We start from the raw sequence: 23,716 nt of genomic DNA, 5'->3' as shown, positions 1-23,716 counted from the left end.
CCGACTACCAAGATAGATCTGAACAGAATGAGACCCATCTGGGAGAAACGATTCATGTAGAATCTGAACAGGACAGGGAGAGTGTTCGAGATGAGGAACAGGGAACATCCAGCGAGGATGAACATGGCATGGAGCAGCTTCAACCTACAACCGTTCAAGAGAAACTGCCTGCTGTCCATCAAGAGAACAATGTTCCCAGACCACAACCTGAACATCAGATCCCACTGAGACAGTCCACGAGAGGAAGACGGCCAAGTTATGTGTTTACTTACCCATCCCTGGGTCAACCCGCTTATCACCCGAGGCCCACTGTGAGTGCAGTCGGAATCCAGCCAGTACAGTGTGCTTACCAGTGTCTTGGTCCACCATACCTCCACCACCTCCAACCCTCGTTCAGTGCCCCATACCCTTACTTACCTGTTGCATACCCAGCCCAATGTGGATGAGATATCCTGAAAGACAATTACATACATTATATACTCACCAGATGAGATCTGGAACACACTTTTTCTAGAACATATAGGATACACTAATTGAGAGTTAGGTGTTTGAAAAAAAAAATGGGGTGTGTAAAGGTTCAGAGTGGAATTGTTCAAAATATCTTGTGTCAGGAGCCACTTTTATTTGTTGGGGAGTGTGTGATGCACCCTTACGTGAGAACACAGTAACCATCAGCGTTTTAGTATAATTGAAACTTTTATTTATGAAAACAATATTAGTTTGGGGGGGAACCAAACAAAGCGGAACCAAAGAGTAGGTATCGTTACACCACGTTACCTAGATGACGGACGCCTTCCTCTTCTCTCAGACAGAGATTCGGAGACGAAGATGGCGGTTCGCTTTTTCACTCACTAATTCTGTGATTCTGTTTTCCAGGTTAGTATTCTGTAAAAATTGTAAGGTTGAGTTTCCTCCTGAAGTGGATGTCGCGTATTGAAACTGTGATGAGTTGGTGATGGAACTTTTGACGTGTGAAGTTGAGTTAAAAAGCCACGTTAGGCGATAATCGCGGGAAGCACATTTTGTCAACAATTACGCTAGCGGCCGAATAAGAGGCGTGTATATGGTGACCGTATGTGTGAATCTGTGTGCTGGTGTCCTCTCACTCTAATAACGATTTGTTTCGGGTTTTTAAGGTATCCTGACAGACTATATATGCCACTTCATGTTAAGATAAGATGTTAATGGGGGTATGTTGTTTAAAACTAAAAGGGGGGTTATTTCCTAATGTTATACGGAAGCAGTTTGGTGACTGTCCTGGGTTTAAAAAAAGGTATAGTAAGTTAAACAGTTTTCCCTACGTGTATGGTGATTCATGTGTTGACTTTAAAGTCATTATTGTAATTCATTTACAGCCAAAGAGGGTTTATGATTCATGATTACATTAGTATGATGGTGGATTCCTGAGGTAAAAAAAAGAAAAGAAAACAAATATATCTAAGTATAAGACATGATTTATCCTTTTGATATTATTGCACTTTAACAAAAGAGTGATGTTGATTTTTGTAAAGACACAATTATTTTCTGTGAATGTGAGTATGAAAGATGTTGCTCACTGATCTGTGGAGAGTATAGAAAACCTGTAATGTTTAAATTGAAATTAACAAATGTATACTGAAACATGATTACACTTGGGAAATGTTTTATTGTTTTGTAAAATTGAAATTTGTAATAAAGAGACAGAGATTCGGAGACGAAGATGGCGGTTCGCTTTTTCACTCACTAATTCTGTGATTCTGTTTTCCAGAGCTGAGAGAAGTGAACCCCAAGCTATAAAAGAAATCATTTGTTACTCCAGTTACACATTTGAAACTCGTAACATTTACGTTGGATAAACATCCTTCGCCGGTGATAAAACAACACCTCTGTTGTTTAGGGCGGGTAGGTAGGACTTGGTTCAAGGACGTGTTTTGATTTGTGATATTTACAAGTGCAAACCACGATACGTATGTACAAGTGATACAGCCCCAGGAATAACTTTCAACAGCAAAGCATATCCCACAGCAACAGATGACCGACTTCCTTCTGATTCCTATAAGGTGAAGTATTTCTATTCACACGTGTTTAAAGTCTCTGTGAACTGCAGCTCAAGCCTGGCCATATTCAGCTTTAGAGGAAAAAAGACACACTCAAGATTTACCTAAAAAGAAATCTCCTTGACAGGAGTCTTGCTGGGGAATCCTTGAAGTTTCACAGTTAACATTCGCAAAGTGCATATATGGTCTGAGACACCTTTCCAAAGATGTTGTCAGTGAATTTCACACCTACTTCATTGCTATTTCACAAACTCTATTCATCTATATTTATAAAGCGATAAGTCTGATGAAAACAGCTTAAAGATTCTTGCTGATTTGAACTGGCCTTCGGTTGGTCTTCCAGTCTAATTATGGGTTGAAACACATAAACAAAACTAGCAACCTGAGTAAGCTACGAGAGCATCAAATCACCTTTAGGAGTCTATTTAGTTTCAATTGTGCAAAGCTTTTAAGCAAGCTTTTCTCCGAATGTTCAGAACAGAAAATACACCTCCATCTCGGAAGACATCACTTGAATCATACCGACATTGTCTGTTTGTAACAGTAATCATACCTGAGATTGATTTGTCGGATCTGCTAATTATACCGGGAGTTTCAATTTGATCGTATTATCTTACACAGAAGATGGAACATCTGATTCTGTTGTGGAGATGCACACAATGACACAATGATTCCCTGTTCTGTGGAGGTAAAGACGGCGTAATGAACTCTAATGTGACATGAATCAAAACCCCTCAACAGGCCCAACCAAAACAATTCAATTCAATTGAAGTTTATTTATATAGCGCTTTTCACAATGTGCATTGTTCAAAAGCAGCTTTACAGGGGCAAACAGGAAAAACAGAAAAGGTAAACACAGCACAGTGCATGGTGTTTATGGAACAAGCAAGACCATTCTAATAAAACAACTCACTCACAGAGACGAACGTCCATTTCACCATCTCTGAGCATTCCAGGGTGAGTAAATGATGACAATATTTTCATTTTTGGAGGAACTATCCCTTAATTTCATCTGTTATAATAGCAATTCATGAACCCATTTGGGGCGTCTCCTGCACGAATATTTAAAATTCACTAGAATATATTTGCAATTGAGGGACAGAAACTATAAACATGCATGAACATAACCGAATGGCGGCCGGTTCACATCTACCTCAAATCCATCTAGATTCCATGATCCCTGACGAAAGACAGAAGATTATGATAATTATATGTTGTACAAAACCATAACATTCATTGTAGAGCATGAAATGTATTTCCGTTTTTCTGTTCCAACTGGCCTTGATGACTTGCTCATTCAAGCAAAAGCCGACAGAACAGACTGAAGTGTCTAAACACTTCAAAACCTCATGAAGGGATTCTAATGTGATGACCTCGGACTCGAAAATCTCTTCTGCATTGTACACTGTGAAGAAAATCCTGCCAGCAGCATAACAAGGTCTCCTATTCGTGTGCGAATTTAGAGCAATCTGTTACTTCCAAATGGAAAAAACAAACAGCATACCGGTGAGATTTACCTGTGAGAGAAATCTTTTGGTAAAACAGACTTTGCTATTCTCTTATATTTATTTCAAATGATTTTTAAACTTGTATAATAACACCGCTATCATCCACGATCTGAACAGGCCTTACGATAATTAACTTTAAATCCATTCATATTTAAATTCTCAGATGGATGAGTCTAGCCGTGTTTATTATTCCTGAATTCCTAGATGATGGTTTTTAGATTAGTTCTGATGTCTAAAATATTCAGACGATTGAGTCAGGTTTTTAAAATCCTCTGACGACTAGCTCGAGATCCGCCCGGCGCTTGGCACTTCTCAGACATGCTGTTTGGTGACAGATGAACACGCACACTTAAAGAATGCCTTCCTGAGGTTCAGACCGCCTGCGAACATTAAAAACTAAATTCATCAAATTTTTTTGCGAAATCTCATCTGAATGATTAATACGGCCTGCAAATATTTTATCACGAATGCAGTGATTCGGGGCTTCGTGAGATGCGCTCAGCAGCAGATGGTATGAGCCGCTGAAGGTTTGCTGCGTGAACATAAAGCATGAAAAAGCTTGTGGAAGGACTTTAACTCCACGGCACCAGCACGGCGGACGGAGAGTGTTTTTTCTTCTTTCTTTGCATGAACGAGTGGTTCAAACGGAATGACTCGATTGTCGCGCTAATGAGAACGACAGTGATTTAGGGAGGTCCGTTCTCCTCTCGTTTCTAAGTCCGTTTTCTAGCCTTTCAGGAAAACTTGATGCTTTCAGTGAGCCTTTGGGGAAAAATAGCCAATATTAAAAACAACGTAGAGAAAAACACGTTCTGGTCAAATTTATTGTTCAAATGCTTAGAGCAGGAATATCATAGTTCACATGTTATGATACAATCTGGATCTGTGTGTAAAGTGGATCTCTGCTGTTTGAATACCCTTATCAATGTCCTGGAAGTAAAGACGAAGGACTACGGGCCGTACATGGCCGGCGGCGCTGAAAGTGGGCAAATAACAGCTCGGTCCAGCCATCCCCCCCCCCACTCATGAGATAAGACCTGCCAATCAGAGAGACTGACACACCAAAGAGTGTGAGTTCAGCCATTCCAGCTCCTTTAGAAGCACAAAAGACCGTCATTTATCATTCGTAACGATCTGCGGACCTTCGGATCAGGATACTCCTGGAGGACATTTCACTCAGATCCACACAGGCACCTCGCGAGAGACCTACTGACATCCAAACTCAAATACTAGAATACTAGAATCAATGCATGATTTTATAATCCATAATGTGTTTGAGCTATATATTTAGCGTTTTGTTAACACGTCATCGCCTTCGGCAAAGAAGTCAAAATGTGATGACATCTCTATCCTGCGTCAGTAGTGCCTAGAAAGGGAGGGGTGGAGTGAGCCATTGCTTGCAATTCACAACCTCACCACTAGATGCCGCTAATTCCATTCCTTATGGAATTCCTTTTGTTCAATCCTTTTGTTCTTTTTCAGCAAACCTTTAATATTTTGTGATATATTTTGAATAGATTTTACATACCGATAGCTTAAAGAGATATCCAATTGGTTTTGATTCAATCATCATTCATAATGCATTATGATCCATGTAATCTTTATTAAAACATATGGTGTTACACTCTGATGCAAATCCCACCACAGATCACATCGAAAAATGCCATCGCATCAACCAGTCAAACCCGACTCTGACGTCAAACAGACTCGAACATTCCAGTGAGAAATGACCCTTGAAGATCGTAATTCAGAACTGGGATCCGTTCGAGACTTGTTTTATGAGGTGCATGGTTCTAGACCGGGAAATAACTCCAAACACGCCGCGCAAATACGCACCAGCCGCACATCGTGTTTTTCCAGCATGCAGACAAATGAAGGTCTGAAGAGCGTAGGGAAACAGCTGGGAAATGTTCTTTTTTTCACCTAAACGTCCTTCAGAACACAGCGGCTTTCCACACCACCACAGCAGGAAAGCGATTGCACAGTCTGCGTCAAATCAGAACATCCATTCATCACAAACCGTGATTCTGAACACCCCATTTCGCTCTTAACGTCCTGAGAGATCAGCCACCAACATCACTACAATCAGAAACACACACACACACGGAGAGAAAGAATATCTGGATTGTGTTCGGAGTTAATGTGCTCTTCACAAACAAATTCACATGTGAATAAGCATTAGAGATCCGAGTGGGGATTCACAGATGGCACATTCACAAATCACGACAAAAAAGAGCCTGAAACTAAAATTAAAGAGGAAAAAAGCTTTTGTTCTTTTTCAGCAAATGGTCGCAGCAGCTGCTTGACCCTTATGAAATGATGATTGTCAAGCTCAAGGGTAAAAACAAAATTATTTATATGTGCCGTTCAATTTTCTGGATATTTTAAGAGTTAATTTGCAATCAAGTTCAGTGGTAAGAGCATTTCGTTAACAACACAAGGTTGTGGGTTCGATACCAGGGGATTGCACATAGTTATAAAAAACAAATGTGTAGGATAATGCAATGCAAGTCGCTTTGGATAAAAGCGTCTGCCAAATGCGTAAATGCAATAAACAGTGAATACACATTACAGTTCAGTAGACAAAATAAACACATTGTATACTATACATAACTCTCTAGGGATTTAAAATAAAAACTAATTTATCTCATAGGACACTAAATCAAATAAAAGGGAAATCATAGCAAGGATTTTTCATATATAGTGATATAGAAAACAGCCTTCAATGAAAGAAATAATCTTATTTCAGGACCTTGTTTAACCCATTTTAGTCTTTAAAGGTTAGGTTTATGCATGATGCATCGCTCTAGTGGGGGTCCCGCCAGCAAATCATTTACAATAGGTCTAATCTGTACATATTTTTTCATTAGTATTATTAAAAATATATCTAAGGGACCAAATTTCCATATGGGGGGTTTCGTATCCCCCCAGCCCCCCCTGAGTTCGAGCACTAGGTATCTATTCTATATTTGGATGGGTGAGCTGATAGTGCCCAAAACCTGCTTCAAACCAGCTAACCAGACCAGGCAAGATGGTTTTCTTAGTATTTTCAGGGTTTAAGCTTTAAAGAATGTATGTGTTAAAGGTGCCCATGTTTGATTAACGATGTAAAAACTACAGGTTATAGCCAACAGATGTCATGTCAATAAATATCTATATTATATTCGAGCCAATTATTAGCCCACAGCATTTGTATGAATTTGTATGATCATGCATACATACAATCTGCTTTCAGTCCTTGCGTTTAAAGTTTGTTTGAATTTCATAGTATGAACTGATACAAAACAACGGCTTAGATAGTGTTAACCTAAATAAATAAAAATGATAATTTAGACAAAATTACCATATATAGTGCAAAATGCATACACTAGTTTGCATTGTTCCTTTTATGTAATGCTACACAATAAAAAATAATGTGAAAACACAATGTTATGGAAATTCTGTATAGCGTGACTCCAAGCCCAGCTGGAATAAAAGGTGGATATCATCTGTGAACAAACCGTTATCTGTAATGAATTCCCTGGACGGGACATTATCTTCGATAATTACGACAAACAGGACCCGCTTATAAACACGGCAAAAACGTGTCACTTTCGACGACGGGAAATGACTAACAGATTTCCTATAATGGAGCGCTATTTATGGCCCGAACGTAATTTTTGCCCTCAAAATAATTCATCTCAGTTGACCCAGCGGAGTTCAAGTGTGTATCAAGTACGTTGTGCAAATAATCACATTCATCGTCCGCTCGCAAGCCTAGAATGGTGTGGGAGGCTCTAAATCAAAGCCTAGGGCCGTACAACCCCCCGAGGACCGAACGCCACAGATCCTGGTCATTTCCATAAATCTGACAACCAAATATAGCATTTTATAAGCCAAGGTCAATTGTGCTGATAGGTCGGACGCTGCTTCTTAATTATCGCCACATGCATGTGAGGTTTTGAACAAAAACGGCATTTTTTGTTTATGCTGATCAACCAATCCCAGTAAATCAGACAGTGGTGTAATCTGCACATCATGAAGTCAGCAGTTGTGTTTGACCTTCATTCAGACTCCGAGCATCAATTATCCAGGCTGCTATTGATTTTCATGCAGCACTGCTGGGCTCACTAATGTTGTCGGGGACCATCTGAAGAAATCATCTGTGCTTTATGCTTAGACGTCTGCCTCGATGTTTTAAAAGTGATTTTAAAATAAGAATTATTATCCGTTTATCGATCACATTAGATTTAAAACATAAAATTGAACATATTCAAATAAAATGATCAAATCTTAACACAATAACACCAAGAAGATACATTAAGATCACAAACAGACCTGATTTCATGTTTCCATTAACATAAAATTGCCTGTCGTACATACGTACTGCTTTAAAAGCATTACTGGCTCGTAAATGTATTAAGCAGACAGAATGTCTACCCAGCAGGCATTGGAGCACATAAAACCCACATTATGTTCCTGAGAGCTCATTGTTTTAAAGGAAGAAATGGTGCCGTGTTACATGGTGATATTTACGCTCCGGAGGTTTATATTTATCTCAATATTTCATGTGTCGCTCCGCACGAAAGCCACCATTTTAAAACTGTACATGACTCTACAGATGCATGTAAGCAGGAAATGTCTTCCGTCTGAAACGTCTTCTGTTTGTAGTTTACACACAACAGCTGTCATGCCTCTGCTGTATGGATGCCATGTTAACTACTTGAAATCTTTTCCTATCATATAAACGGCTAATCCTCAGTCTTCTCGTCTGACCTCTATTACTCTCATCTTGTTGTTTTCTTTGATGTTACCGAACAAACAAAAATACTGTGGTAGTAGCAGAGTGCAATGATCATAACAGGTGGTAATACCATGGTACTCTGATATATGGGGAAACATTTAAGAGACCGCTACAAATTCACCTTCGATCAGCATTACTACACTATTTTTTACATCTATATTTTCAATAATTTTTTTTAGAGAATATCATCCAAAAGAAATGTGACAGACTGCCAGATCACATAAAAGCTGTGATTAGGTATTAAAGGTTATTCCATCAAATATTTTTTAATACTTTTCATTGAATAACTTGATTTAAAACTGTTTAAAAAGTATAAACAAATTAGTTTTCCTTTCCTACAAATAAAAACGATCATTTTGCCTAAACACATACTTAAAAATATTACATTTGGAAAAAAGGGAGCGGTCTCTCAATTTTATTCCATTGCTGTATATACCCTTATACCTTTGTAGCGTTTAACTTTAGTCCCCTTAGAATCTACTGAATTGATTCTTTAAAACATTGTACTTTTGCCATTGTGTGTCAAAATGTGACTAAGCATGTACGTCTGTGTGTGTGGACGCGTTCAGTATACTTCCCGGAGCATTTTCATTAGTGCACTCTGAGATTTCACAGCCAATGGACTGCCCTTCATCGCTCTGTTGTTGCCATGGAAACCAGGAGGAACAGGACGAAAACATGGGAAATGAATTTGTATCTCTCAGCCTTAGGATCGCTAACTGATCTTTCGCTCAGATGGAAATTAAACTCTCAGCACACAAGGGGCGCGACACGAGAGACTGATGAGAAATAAATGATACAGAGATCTCCCTTACAGCAGCTATCGATGACAAAAGCTCATGACTGCATGAACTTCCTGTTTTCAAGGAAGTCAGACGTATCGGGTATATTCCACCGTGGCCAGATCTGCCCGTAAGCAAGAATCCCACCGGACATCTCTATAATATCTCAGCTGTATCTCCTCGACAACGGTCATTTCCAAAAGAGAACTTTTGAGTCTCCCGCTTCTCCGAATGATCCGAAACACCCGCCAGCTTTTCTAGAGATCTCCGGGACACCTTAAGCTGAAAGTCAAAGATGTCCGCATGACCATTTCTCAATATTAAATCCCATACCAAACAAAATTTACTTTACGGAAGCTTACGGCAACCACCCACATCATGGACGTTTCCATTCGACTTCCCCCTAATGCACTTGAGGAGAAACTTCTAAGAGTCGATACTTCATTGAAGTGTAACCAGGAGCTAGAAAAACACAACCTCGAGCGATACAATTCCCTTTGAGCCGAGGCTTTTCTGACCAGTACTGCATAGAACATTAGGGTGTCAAAACTCATTGATCATCGAACTAGAGTAACCAGCGTACAACTCTCATATTCACAACCCAAGGAAGCACTTTATCAGATATTTCCGCTCTGTTCCGTTCTCGTATTCTCGGTCTCATATTAACTCAGGATGATTGGAGTGAATCAATGGAGAACATAATCATTATCAATGTATTCCACGTCCCTGTCCGCTGAGATCATGGTGCACTATAGCAACCCTCGTAAATTCTTAATGCCCTCCACCGCTACAATAAACAGACAAACAGCCCAATGAAATCAAAGGTGAAGGACAGGAAATAAAGGATGTATGCTGAAACTGAAGCTCGTGAACTGCTGTGGATGATAGGAGTGCGTCTGTGGTTGTGTCCTATAGTCATACGTCTTGCTCTACCCTCAGAGGTTGTCTCCAACAGGCCAATTAAACGTGGCACCCACACTCCGCGCTTTCCTATTCAGATTAATCACAAAGCTACAAATCCACTCCCACCCTTTCTGTTCCGACGCCCCCTCTTAAAGACATAGTACACTGACAAACGCAGCCATTATGCCCCATATCTCTGCTTAATGGAGTTCACTTAATCCAACCATTCATGAGGCTAAAGATGACAGCCGTTTCTTCCGGTAACAATGTGAATAGTAAAGATTTTCCGGGAAGCTGTTATACTATACATTCACTTTAATTTGCTATAATTATGACAATCTTTGACAGGAAGTTAAAGAGAGATCACCTGAAGATGAAAATTGTTTAATTTACTCGCCCTCGTGTCGTTTCAAACCTGTATGACTTTCTTTCTTCTGCAGAACACAAAAGAAAATATTTTCACGTTGGTCACCATATATCATCGAACCCCATTGACGTCCATTGTTTGGACACAAAACCACATTTCTTAAGATATCTCCTACAGAAGAAAGGCTTTGGATGAAATGAGGGTGAATAAATGATGACCGAATTTTGGGGTGAACTATCCCTTCAAAGGCTGTTTGCTCAAGGAATGATAACTTATTAGATAAAAAACAGATAACCATATTAGCATCCACACCAATACTTTGTTTATTTTAAGTTGCTTTACATTAAATATTGTTTACACGTTAACATTACGTTTATTCTTAACTCACACACAGACGTTTCGCATTTTAATTGTGTATCCCTTTAAATAGGAGTACATTTTTGAGTCGGAAAAAAAACGTTCTTAAAATGACCTCAGCGATATTGTTCAGTTGTAATGTTTTAGTTGTGGACCTTAGTTATCATTCTTAACTGTTAAAAGTAAAGGTGCAATATAAGAAACATTTTTGGTCTAGATGGTTGACCTTTCGGTTTCATAAAAGGTTATTTTGGGCAAAAAGGTTATAAAACGTTATGAAAAGTTAAGAAAGAGATGTTACTTTAAAGAACCATTTCTTTGTGGAACCAAAAATGGTTCTTCTGGGCATCATTGTGAAAAACCTTTAAGCACCTTTAGTTTTAAAAGTGTTGGTGTGAATAAGTCTTAATCCTACTTGCTCAAGATCCAACATTACTAACAGCATGAAAAAGCTGTAAGGCCTTTTTAAAGATTGTATAAACATGTGTTTTAGCCCTTGACAGAGTCACTGTTACTCAATTTTGCAACCCCATGAAATAAAATTCTCTAGATTTCTCTAAAACCTACAACATAAACCTAAAAAAAATGTCAAATTGCAAAAAAATCCAAAGCCTTAAACCCACTTCGTCCTCTAAACTTTAACCTACGTTCAAAAAGCAACAGTAACCTTAAGCGTTAAGACAAAATCTTAATTCACTGCTTCTTAAAAACTACAAAGCAAACAAGCAGAACCCTAAAGACTAAATCTTAATCCTAATGAGCTCCTTAACTTTTAACCCTTGAATAAACACGAATATTAAACCCCAAACTCCAAAGCCTACAAGTTAAAACCTCAAGACTTACCCTGAAAAACCCTTTGCACCAAATCTATCTCCTAAAGCCAAAGAGCAAATCAGAAACGACAGCCTTGAATCCTCAGTTTCATCTTCAGAGACCAGCGGATCAGAGCAGTTAAAACAGAGGAAAAGACATTGAGACGTCACTACGATCTCTCTGAATGAAACAGACTCATTACAGAGCGACTGAAACAGACTAAAGGAAGACATTCACACACCATCAAACGAATGTTTCGTCGGTGTCACTTTCTTTAGCGCATCACTTGATCTGTCATGACGGCCCGTCGGATCCCTCTGGACGGCGTGTGTGACTAGATGTCATGGTGACATGCACTCGGTGGAAACCCCTAAGCGAAGGGTCGGAAGGGAGCGTCTACATTAATATTTAATGTCCTGCTTGGTCTCCTGGCAACTTTCTGACTTTAATTAAGAGCCAGTATGGTCACTTATCTTTGTTTACGCAACACAAAGTCAACCCGAGGAGCACAGTTGATGTCCCAGAGGACAGAAGTGAGTCAAACACAAACGACTGACAGGGAGATACGAGATGAACGCGTTCTGAGGAAATTCACTTCCTGGATGAAATGAGTTTTCACATCTTCTCTCTCCTGCCGTGTTTTCAGAGATTACGCTGGTCACGGAGAGAATACGAAAAGGAAATTAAATCTTTGCGAAACACTATGAAAATCTTCTGAAGTGAGGAATTAATCTTCTAATGATAAAATATTGAGGAGCTCCACATTTTTAAAGACAACATGAAATGACACAACCCTTTTAAATTTAATAACGATCACGATCAGAACTACGATATTATAGGTCAAAGTCATTTCATTTCAGACACGGAGCTATTATCATTTGGAGATAGATAACAAAACACGTCCATTTTTCTTTCAAATAATATGCACTGAATCGTGCACAATAATATCTGCATATCGGTTCTTATTTAAAGAAATAAATGTTTTTAAATCATGTTGTTTTTTATGATTTTTTTTAATATAGAAAAGCGTGTCCCGGGTGAAAGAAGGACACTGAAATACAAATAAATATGTTTGAAGTGCTCTTTTTTTACACACTAATTTCATAAATACGTCTTTCGTACTTTTTGAGATAAACTTAAAGGGACAGTTCACCAAAAAGAAAAACTCTGAAATCATTTTACTCACTCTCGAGTTGTTCCAAATCTGTCTATACTTCCAAATATCTTTCTCTATGTTCATCAGAACAAAGACATTTATACAGATTTGGAACAACTAGAGAGTAATTGATGACGGAATTGTTATTTTTGGGTGAGCTGTCCCTTTAAGAAGATCAAAGTGTGCTATTTTGAGACGTCATGAAAAAAGTCTAGTTTTTGTTTATAAATGACAAACTGCATTTTGGTGCACTTTTGTTTTCCCCAGAAATCATGTTTACTGTAGTTAAACCATGCTAACCACAAAAATTACTACAATTTTACCACAGTAACTATAGTTTAACCATGGTATTTGTAATAAAACTGTAATTCAACAAATAGCAAGTTACTCTAATTATAATATACAAAACATGTTACATTTTTATTAAGGACATCTAAAAAAGATTAAAGCTTCTATAGGCTATCAATTCCTACTGGCCCCAGATCACAATCCTGACATAGTTCACAATTTCTTCTCACCTTTTTACGTCTATTAGTTTCTCCTCCATCATGCCCTGAACATCTGATATCTCATAAATGTACTACACCTGTTTGGTAAACCGTGCTGCAATGACGCGAGGTGGCTGGCGGTTAATGACTAACTCGGCTGTTTACATGGTTCTGGCCCATTACCTCCAGAGATTCCTGAGATCGCCTTTATTATTGTGCAGAAAAGCGACAATGACCTTTTGTTTTTCCCAAGAAAAGGTCCAAGGTTTATGTGTAAACGGTGAAAGCAGAATGTAATAATTACACTCACCTTCAGTCAGAATCATAATGAAATGTGACTAATTACTGTATCTCCCAAATATTATGTGAATTGTTGTCTGGAGTTCATAAACCGACATTATGGATTATCACTGCTGAACTGGAGTTTATCTAATATCTACACACGGCAATTATCCATCTGCGTCACAAAACACTGAGATGATGCAAAACAGATGTGAGTGTATTTAATAAAACAGGTTGTATTTGATATGTTTGCAACATAACTCTGAAATCTTTTTTTTTGCACCAAAATATATATTTTAAATAATTTAAATCTGTAAAATACATTTATTGTGAATGAATTAATCTTGACATGACCATTTTCAAACATAATAAAGTAATGTTATGCTTCAAATATTATACATTCTTTCTTTTGTTTTAAATATGATTATCCAGTGCCGAGGTCATCATGAGGTCATGAAGGATTATGTCACAGACAGCTTATGGAAAAAGGGTTTTGCCATTTTTTGTGCATTTTTTCAAACATCAATTTCTAAAATTACGTCGAGAACAGATGTCCTGGATTTAAACCTGCGACGAGTTACTCTATTTAATTAACATGGAATTGGAAAATGTCACTTGAACCTTGAGCCCAGCGTTCATTAACCGTGTTAAAACGAGGATGGATTTCACCAGATGGAGGGTTTAGAAACGCGAATCAGGCTGGGAAGTGATTTTTATTATAACCTGAATTATTGGCATTCTGCAGATAGCGTTACTCTTGAGGGCACGAACACACAGTCTGACGCAAGGCAAGAGCGTTCACAGCATGATGCATTACAGAGGGCTGGTTTAGACCACGGTCAAGCGAACTGCCCCAGGACGCCCTTCCGCTCCTCCGTGCCAAATCAATGCACATGGACCTGACAAATGCAAAATGAGAAACAGTCTATAAATATTGATATTACTGTGCCAAGCTCGGTCAGAACTAATATCTTTGAGGTCCTTATTCCATTTAAAGTATAACGTAACTAACCAACTTAAATCTTCACTCATGTAAAACCAGCCAAATACACCATATGAACCCGACTGAGAGATCAGCTGACAACCTCAAACTGGTTTAGGACTTTCTTCTCAACATTTCAACAAAATGCAACCGCCATTTTTAATAGATGAAACTGTTTCCTATCAATACTTCAACAACGTCTGACATCTTGGATGAAAATCTTTAGTGGTTGATCGATTGGGCTATTAAACGCCCTGTGCTGATATTGATTGTATACTGTAGAGAGCTGGATGGTCAATCGCTGATATTGTATAATTATTCAAATTATTACATCTGTAAACCAAGTCATTGATCAGAATTTAAATAGTCTGGAAAAAAGACTACTAAGTCGTGTTCAAATATACTGGTATCGTAAGTAACTGTGATTACCGATAGAATGTTATTACTGTACTTAACATGATAATTAAGCACCTTTTCAGAATTTAAGAGGAATCTGACTGCTAGCATTATTTATATATTAAAAAACATCTCAATAGACTTTATTGTGTATTCTTTTGACCACAATAGTCAAGTGAAATGATACCAGACGTGACTGAAGTAGTTGGTATGTGACAAACACAGCCACGACAAATTTACAATACAAGTGATTTATTTAAGATAAATTTAATCAAATCTAGCAATTTTTCCAATAAACACTGTATGTTACAATAGCTTTTCAACTCATTTCCTCAAAGATACAAAAGACATTGTACTAATAAGTGTGCACCGCAACAATAATAAAAAAATTGAGATTGGACGCGTGTGCGTCTGGTTAACTTCCGGTTCGTGTTTTGCTAGTGTCTAATAATATAACTATATATATTTGATCTAATTTATGTTAATATACATGTTTATTATTATTTTACTGAATAATAGTTGTATTAAATAAACGATTTATTGAATTTTGTTGTATGCTCATTTTATTAAATAAACAATTTGTTATGGGTCCTGTATTTGGTCGCATTAAAACAAACCGTATGGCACATTGACATCTAGAGGTTGAGGTCGGTATCAGAGTCTTAATTCATAATATTAGATAGACAATTTTAGCCAAGTGAAGGTTCTTCTCGTTAGTTCGCATGCGCAGTTTGTTTATGTTGTTACGATGAAACAGACTAAAGAGAATGTGAAGCTTGTCACGCCGTGTGGAACGAACATAAAAGATCGCCACTTACCCCTTCCTATGTCCGCAGTCGAAGCAACGTGATTCGCCCCCATCCTCCCCACCACCACCAGGAGGTCCCTGTCAATATAACCCCAGGGGGGTTGGCTATGCCCCCGCCTTACCATCTCAAGGCGGGAAGTGGAGGACTTCTTGGCCCTCTGGATGCGAGCCACGGACAGGGCCTACTCCAAAGAACTATAACCATCTTTATTATAACCATATATATTCTGTCTATCAGCTGTCAAATAAACGTTGAATACTCAACTTTGGCCTTCCGAGTCTTTCTGGTAGAAGTAACGGTACACATCAAAACAATAATAGCAGTGGAGTATGATCCTTCCAAGATGGCGGCGCAACATGCAACATGGGGTGTGATGTCAGCTTCACATTCTCAATGTAAACCTGCAAGTTGTTTATAAGTAATCAAAATACTTTAATGGAGCCCCAAATGTATGCACTGTTTTGTTTATATAAATAAATATAATAGTTATATTATATATTATATCAATAATAGTTTCTTAACATTTTCTATATACAGAGCATAAATTCATTACATTTTCCTGTCCTCTTATAATTGACTGGATATATCAGCCCTGATCATCGACTGTTTTTAAACTATCGACAGCCGATAGTGGGAAAATTGCCTTGATTGATCAATACTGATAATCTAAATATAATTAACTGTATCTTCGAAAGAAACACACAAATACTGGATTTGGTATATAAAAGGGTTAACACATTAACACAACGTTGTATAAACAGACTTGCTTACATATTGCAAAAAAAAGTTCAAAGGCAGCTTAACTTTTGCAAGCTAAATTATAGTCTATAGTACAACTGAAGTTGAAATTGAAACTAGATATTTTAAGTTACACGAAATGCGGCTAAAATTTTAAAGTCAGTTTACATAATACAAGTGTCTTAAAAAGATTATTTGATTTCACCTCAAAAAAGTTAAAGTTTTTACATCAAAGCGTCCAAGTTGTCTAATAATGATGTCTAGTCAGGCCGGTCAGTAGCATTGAGAACGGCGTCTCGCGCTGTTAATGAGCAAAATCCAATCAACGCTTGCTGATACAACAGGAAGACGTGAATGAACATTTTTCCTCTCGTACAAGAATCTCCACAACCATTTCATTACCAAAGCACTTCAAAAGCAATCAGCTCTGACGGCAGAGATTTCAAAGGTGTGTTCAACCAAAGACACGTTCCCTTCTGTAGCACCTTCATGCAAAATGCCATCAAATCAACCTCTGAAGGATAAAAAACAAGCAGAGATGAAAAAAAAAGGAAAAGCGATGGCTTTAGTTCTCACATAGGCCTTTTACACCTCATGCATAAGCAAATACAAATGTTGAGCCAAGTTTTACAAATGTGCAGTATAATATCATGAAACAGAACAGTCTTGATGAATTATTAAGTGTGAACAATGTGGAAAATTAAATATGATAACCCTAGATTACGAGTGTGAAAAGGCAGAATGAGTTTTCAACAAGAAACATCAATACAGCAAGACTTACCCCACTCAATAGGAACATTCGATTCATGCTCATAACTTAAACTACAGCTGGAGCAATTGCTTCTTTAACAATGTTTTTGTTTGTCAGTTTGTTTATTACATAAATTAATATGAACAATCATGTTTGTCTCTCATGTTCGTATGTTAAAGTGACCGACACAATATTCTGTAAGCATTTGTAACTATTTGACGAGGCTAATTTGTATATAATTTTTCGTACGTTTAAGTACAAGTTGCTTTAACGGCAGTGATGGTCAGGTTTAGGGGAGGAGCTTCAGTAATGTTTTTGATATGATTCGTATCGTACGTAATTCAAAATAGCCACATCGTAAAATAGTTACGAATTGTTGTGAGCTATCTAGTTGAAAATGACATCAATCACTAAAATGATTATTATAATACAGCACTAAAAAGTTTTTATGAGTTTGCATTAGTAGTAAAACGTAATACGCCATTACAACGGATCAAATGACTTGGAAGTCATTCAGGGACTGTGTGTTTTGTTTTCCACGGCAAGAAAAGGTTGATTTCTTGTCTTGCCCATAAAAATGATTGAAACTACTTCAAATATATAAAATGCAACGTATACATTATCGTATATTTTTATATATTCGTGTATGAATCTATATTTCCACTGTAGGTTCAACGCAAAGAACATTAGCAGAATGTTGGCAGTGAAAATATCAGACTACTCCTTAAAAAAACTCCTTAAAAAAAAAAAGAGAAAAATATAATATTTTTTATTTTACATGTATCCATAGAAGCTTTTAAAAAGACACATACAGTGCATTCAAAATACAGTTTTGCATCTCAATTAAGTTGATTTTTATAGATGTTAAACCGGGGAGTAAGACAACACACATTTTTGTTGTTCAGATATTTAGTTACTCATCACGTCTATACCGAAACTTTTTTCTAAGACTCAACACAATATTCTTTTGTATCCTTTAAAAGCTTGTATTGTGACTGCTGTCATTACGGCTTCTAACATAAACACCACTTCCCTTTCTGCACACCTCTAGACCAGACAAAAACCACCCCGTACACACAAACACACACACTCCTCACCCCAATTTAGCTGCAAATTAAATGTCAGCGTCTGCTATAGAATTCTGATCAGGAAACGGTAGGAGCTATTCGTCTTCGGCGAAAGACAGCGAACAGACCTTCCCTTTGCCATTAAATGCATTTAAGAACAGATGTAGGAGAGATGAATTTCCTGTCGGGAGTTTGATGGTGATCAACTGGAAACGGCGCCATTCAGAAGCTTCAGATCTGGTGTGAGCCCACCGCAGAACATTAAACATGACTAAGGTGGATCTGGGAATATAAGGTCATGTTATCCTTCCTTTGCTCTCGGTCTCTTCTAAAGATCTCTTAATCCATCCTGATCTTCATGTCGGGTCTGAGGAAGAGTGATGTCCTAAAGCTTGACATGCATCGGATATCACAGGCAGACTTTATTTCCCATACACGCTAAAAATAGAAGATGTACAATATGATACACGTGACACTTGCTGGTTTGTTCAGAATGATGTTGACGGGTTGAGTGAACTGTTAGCTGAAGGGATATTGTGAGCTTTAAATCAGGGGTCTTTAACCTTTCATGGGATGAGTATACCCTAAGGGTCCCACCCTTGATTTAAGCGAAAAATCTGACTCTCCCTCGCTTATAGCATCTCAGTTAAACCCCTAAAAAATGAGGATAAAAGACGGATAAAAAAGAAATAACAGAATTACAATAAAAAAGAAATCAAATCAAATAAAAGCATCTCAGTAAAATGCCTGAAAATAAGAAAATATTGTCAGAAAATAAGAAATAAAAAATAAAATGAAAAATAATAGCATTTCATGTGAGCTCTCCAAACGAGGAAAATTGAAAGTAAAATAAGAAAGGTAAGATAAATTGAAATAATAGTATTAAGAGAAAAAAAAAGAAAAAAAAGGAAAATTGTTAGATAAATAACAGAGGTCAAAAAATGAATTTAAATAAAATATAAATAGGGGTAAAACCCCCTAAAATATATGGAACATTTGCAAGAAAATAAGACAAAAAATAAAAGATAAGATAATAACATTTCATGTGGCATCTATAAATAAGGAAAAATGGTAGAAATAATCCAGTTAAAAAATAACAGAATAAAATGAAAAATAAATAACAATACTGCAAAATATATCCAATATTCTTCTGTTATAAAATTCATACAAAGTATTCAAATGTTTATCAAATAAGAAATATGTGTAAGCTGGGCTTTGGCAGCAGTCTTTGGTGAAATAGAAACCATGGCAGGCTTGTCAAAGGCGTGTCCAGAAGGTTAGCCTGGGGTGGCTCAAGCATCCGTAAAATTTGATTGCCATCCTGAAATGCTAAACTATGATTGGCCAAGTCAGTGGAAGGGAATACAGTTTGTAAAAAGCAATATATATTTTTTCGTCGAGTCTGTTGTGAGCGATTCCCTCCAGAGACTGCAGTTCTGCAGATTTCACTGGCTCTTCCATGCTGTCCAGAGTTGAATTTTCTTTCACGTTGAAGAGGTGAAATTTCTAAATCCTGATCTTGCAGCAGACCAGAACTTCTGTGACTTGCTCAACTGATACCACGGCTTTGATAAAGGTCCCGAGAGAACAAGGTCCAATCTAGAAAATCAATCTTGAATGTTTCTAAACTGTCTTCGACAATGATTTCCTAGCAGAAAAGCCCATTCCATGATCCCCTGGAAGTCACCTTTTTCTTTGCCAAAAGATTAGCTTTCCTTTATAAAGCTGCCAGAGGCTGCAAGGCATGTTTTTGCTGGAGTGCTGATGTCCACAAAGGGACCATTTTGCGCCAAATTGACCCTTTAAGTGTTTAGTTAAAACTAAATATGTCCCTTTTAGCATAAACCCCCCAAAATTGTGTTTATTCCTCCATGCATCCCCTTGTCAAAAAACACAAATAAAAAACTAATCTCATAATGGGTGCTACATGTCCCCTTTATTAAAAATGCTGGTTATGTTTGCCCCACTAGACCGAAGCTGAAATAAAACTTGAATTATCAGAACACACAGTCAAGCTCACCAAGTCGATCCAAAAAGCATCAGACATGAATAAACCCAAAAACAGTCGAGTGACTGAATGCATTAATTAGGTCGACCATCAGGTGCACAAAACCACTTTAAAACCATCAAGCAAGACCAGCGAACACGCACGGGCTCTTTCAATCTTCCTTTTTATAACAGGGCCAAACTGAACTCATCTTGAAAGAGTCAAGCTCTCGACACCATAAACTCCGGCGAGCTCAGAAAGTGAGCAGGAAATGAGCTGCCAGACTGTCTGCGTGTCTCACTCGCCCTGTCTGAGTGTCATGAGGGTAAGACATGGAGGGACTGACTGATCAATGGCTAATATACACCCTGGAAAGGAAAGAGGAATCCGGATATATCAAGATTTCACTAAACTGAATCTGACGGCTTCAGTTATTGAGAGGAAGGTAATATATCTTAAAATGAATTAAATTCTCAGCGGTAGACGTGATTATACAGTTATCTCTGCCTATAGGAAATAGAAAGCACAATGGTGGTCTCTTTAATGTCTCAACTGCTTTCCTCAGACAGCAAGTAGACTAAATGAAGACCAAATTGAGATGTATGCATTGTTTGATTAACCGACGATACTAAACTTTTTGAAGTTTTAGAGACGTGTCTTCGCAGTTTAAAATTTGCTCAGATTTGTAATGACAGGTCTATACAACATCTCTCAATGAAACCAGATGATCTCATGCATACTGTATTATAACTTTGCTAACCATATCAACTTTAGATCTATATTGTCATCAAATCTCAGATGACAAAAATGTTCTCCTAGACATCAATGAGAACAAATGGAGAGCAAATGGAAACTTTTGCTTAACTCTGATCTGCGTCTCAGTTATTTCTCCTGAGAAAAAAGCCAGAAATCAACCAAATGTCTAGAGTTTCAAAAGAGACGTCAACAATGTCTCAAAATGAGCTCAGTTTGGTCAAGTCAAGGATCAAAAGTCCATATTATTGAAGATCTCAATGTGAACTCGAACATTTCTCATCAAATTCACCCAAATCCAGGTTCTTTTAATCTTCATCGCGATTTTGAAGAAATATCTAAGACTAAATTGATACTTCAATGAAACACAAACTATGAAAGATCAACATCTGTCCGATATAGTTTTCCTCTGGTTTCTCATTCATGTTTATTTGCATTAAAGAAGAACTTGAGAAGAAACAGTTGATTGGACTCATTGGTCCACATCGAAATGAACCTGAAATGTGACCCTGGACAACAAAACCAGTCTCAAGTAGCACGGGAACATTTTTAGTAATCGGCAAAAATACATTGTAGGGGTGAAAAGTCTCATCTGCGTCTCAGTTATTTCTCCTGAGAAAAAAGCAAGAAATCAACCAAATGTCTAGAGTTTCAAAGGATGTCAACAATGTCTCAAAATGAGCTCAGATTGGGCAAGTCTGCGATCAAAAATGAATATTATTGAAGATCTCAATGTGAACTCGAACATTTCTCATTAAATTCTCCCAAATCCAGATTCTTAAAATCTTCATTTATTGTTGGATTTCAACAAACGCCTCATTTGTTCCTATTTCCTTTTCTCCTATTTGCAATTTTGAAGAAATATCTAAGACTAAATTGATACTTCAATGAAACACAAACTATGAAAGATCAACATCTGTGCAATAAAGTTTTCCTCTGGTTTCTCATTCATGTTTATTTGCTTTAAAAAAGAACTTGAGAAGCAACAGTTGATTGACTTCGGTGTACAATGACTGGCAATTAAATGTCGCTCTGCTCATTGGTCCACATCGAATAAACCATCTGAGATCTCAACTGTATCTCCTAAACAGCCCAGCAATCAAAAGTGCACCCAATGAATTCTAACAGAACTCCATTACTCCATCTCCTGAGCCATAAATGAGCCTCCTCTGAGCAGCACAGTTCCTCGAGCCAATAAAACACAGGAAACTAACATCCTCACAGACGGCCTGTTGTCGGTCACATGACCGTGGCGGTAATGGAATCGTGGCCACAGCGATGGGTCACTGTTCCATCACGGTAAAACGGGTGATAATCCCATGGCATTTTGAGAGCTCTGCGGTCAGCGCGCTCATCTGAAACACAAAGCTTTTGGAAAACCGTACCCATAACATCTCCATGTTTTGGGCCAGCCGTGCAAAAGGCACAGTTTGAAAGCACGCTAATAACTTGTGGGTATTGATCACCGGATAAACGAGGAATGTTAATGTTAGCTCAGCAATAAAACCTCCATAGCTGCAGGCGTTGAAAATGTTAAGAGAAGCAATTCTTGCATGAGTGTTTCTTAAATTCCCCCTAGACATCGTTTTAGCTTCATATCAGAGTGGAAAGTACCCCGTCCATCCCGTGGTGCCTAATCGCATTTTGCTTTTATTAGTTTTCAAGCGTACCGGGTGAATCTAAGGCTCCTCTTCCGAAGTGACCCAATCTAATAAATATTGATGTTTGGGACTGCGAAGGCAGTCGTTCTCTACCTGTATCCCTCTCTAGATGTGTCAGCTCTACCTAGAACGCCATCCAACCCCTCCCATCCGGCTCCTTAAACGATCTGCCCGTCCTGTGGAAACAGAAGATACCTCTATTTTAATGCACCTACCGATGAAAGCGCTTCTCCGGATTGGCTAAATATAGACATTTGATCTCCGAAACCTACAGCAAACCGACAATCTCACACTTGACACATTCACAAGCGTCCAAAAACGAGAGCTTCGGCTGACACCAAACCAGCCTTCCGACGCCTGTCTGTACGGGCTAGTTTTCTGCGCACCTGCCCACAACATTTCAGTCTATAAATAAAACACTTTCAATTTGTAAATCAGTTCTATAGCATTCAACGCAAATCAAAGCCCAGTTCGGATGAATCCCAGAGCAGAACGCACACACGGCTGTGCTCCACACTTTAACGTTGAAGGTTGAACCTGGTTCTCCCTGCAACCTAGAAAAAAGTGAGACTCGTCTACCGCATCACCTTTTTTCTTAACAAGCACATCCATATACCAATTCAACATCGCAGAGCAATACCAGGATGTCTTACCGGATGTTCAGATTCTCTGTGTTAGTGTGCGTGTCAGTATCCACGGATGCAGGGTTGTATATCCAGAATGCTGATGCAGCCAGGGCTCCTCGCACGGCACCGCTAAACGACAAAATCTTGATTAAGAGCTTCGAGACGCATCCGAGATCCGCCTGCTTCCAGCCCGCACGAACACACAGACACGCTTCGACCACACCGACACACACACATATGAGCAGAGGGCGTACCTACAGTCAGCGAACGGAAAGCACGAGCTTGAGAGAGAGAGAGAGAGAGAGAGAGAGAGAGAGAGAAGGGGATCAGAACAGCACAAGGTGGTGGAAATGAGGAGAGTGCACAGGGTGGGAGAGAGAGAAAGAGAGGGAGAGATGAGCCAATCAAATTCACTCTTTTCATTGTCATCACAGTTGCTGTATTTTGATGGAACAAATGAACTCACGGGAG

The 23,716-nt window shown here is 38.3% G+C and overlaps 1 protein-coding gene across 1 annotated transcript in view; it reads right to left on the bottom strand.

The window, feature by feature from the left end:
* Positions 1–23,464, bottom strand: part of lingo1a (leucine rich repeat and Ig domain containing 1a) — a 63,527-nt gene extending 40,063 nt beyond the window's left edge. The window contains 1 exon segment of the mRNA XM_056739666.1: positions 23,273–23,464. The gene's annotated coding sequence lies outside the window, so the exon portion shown is untranslated.
* Between the last annotated feature and the right edge of the window lie 252 nt (positions 23,465–23,716).

The sequence above is a fragment of the Triplophysa dalaica genome, chromosome 24 (genome assembly GCF_015846415.1).
Source record: "Triplophysa dalaica isolate WHDGS20190420 chromosome 24, ASM1584641v1, whole genome shotgun sequence".
Lineage (NCBI taxonomy): Eukaryota > Metazoa > Chordata > Actinopteri > Cypriniformes > Nemacheilidae > Triplophysa > Triplophysa dalaica.
Note: the sequence above shows the minus strand (reverse complement) of the source record. Positions and strands in the feature narration are given on the sequence as shown.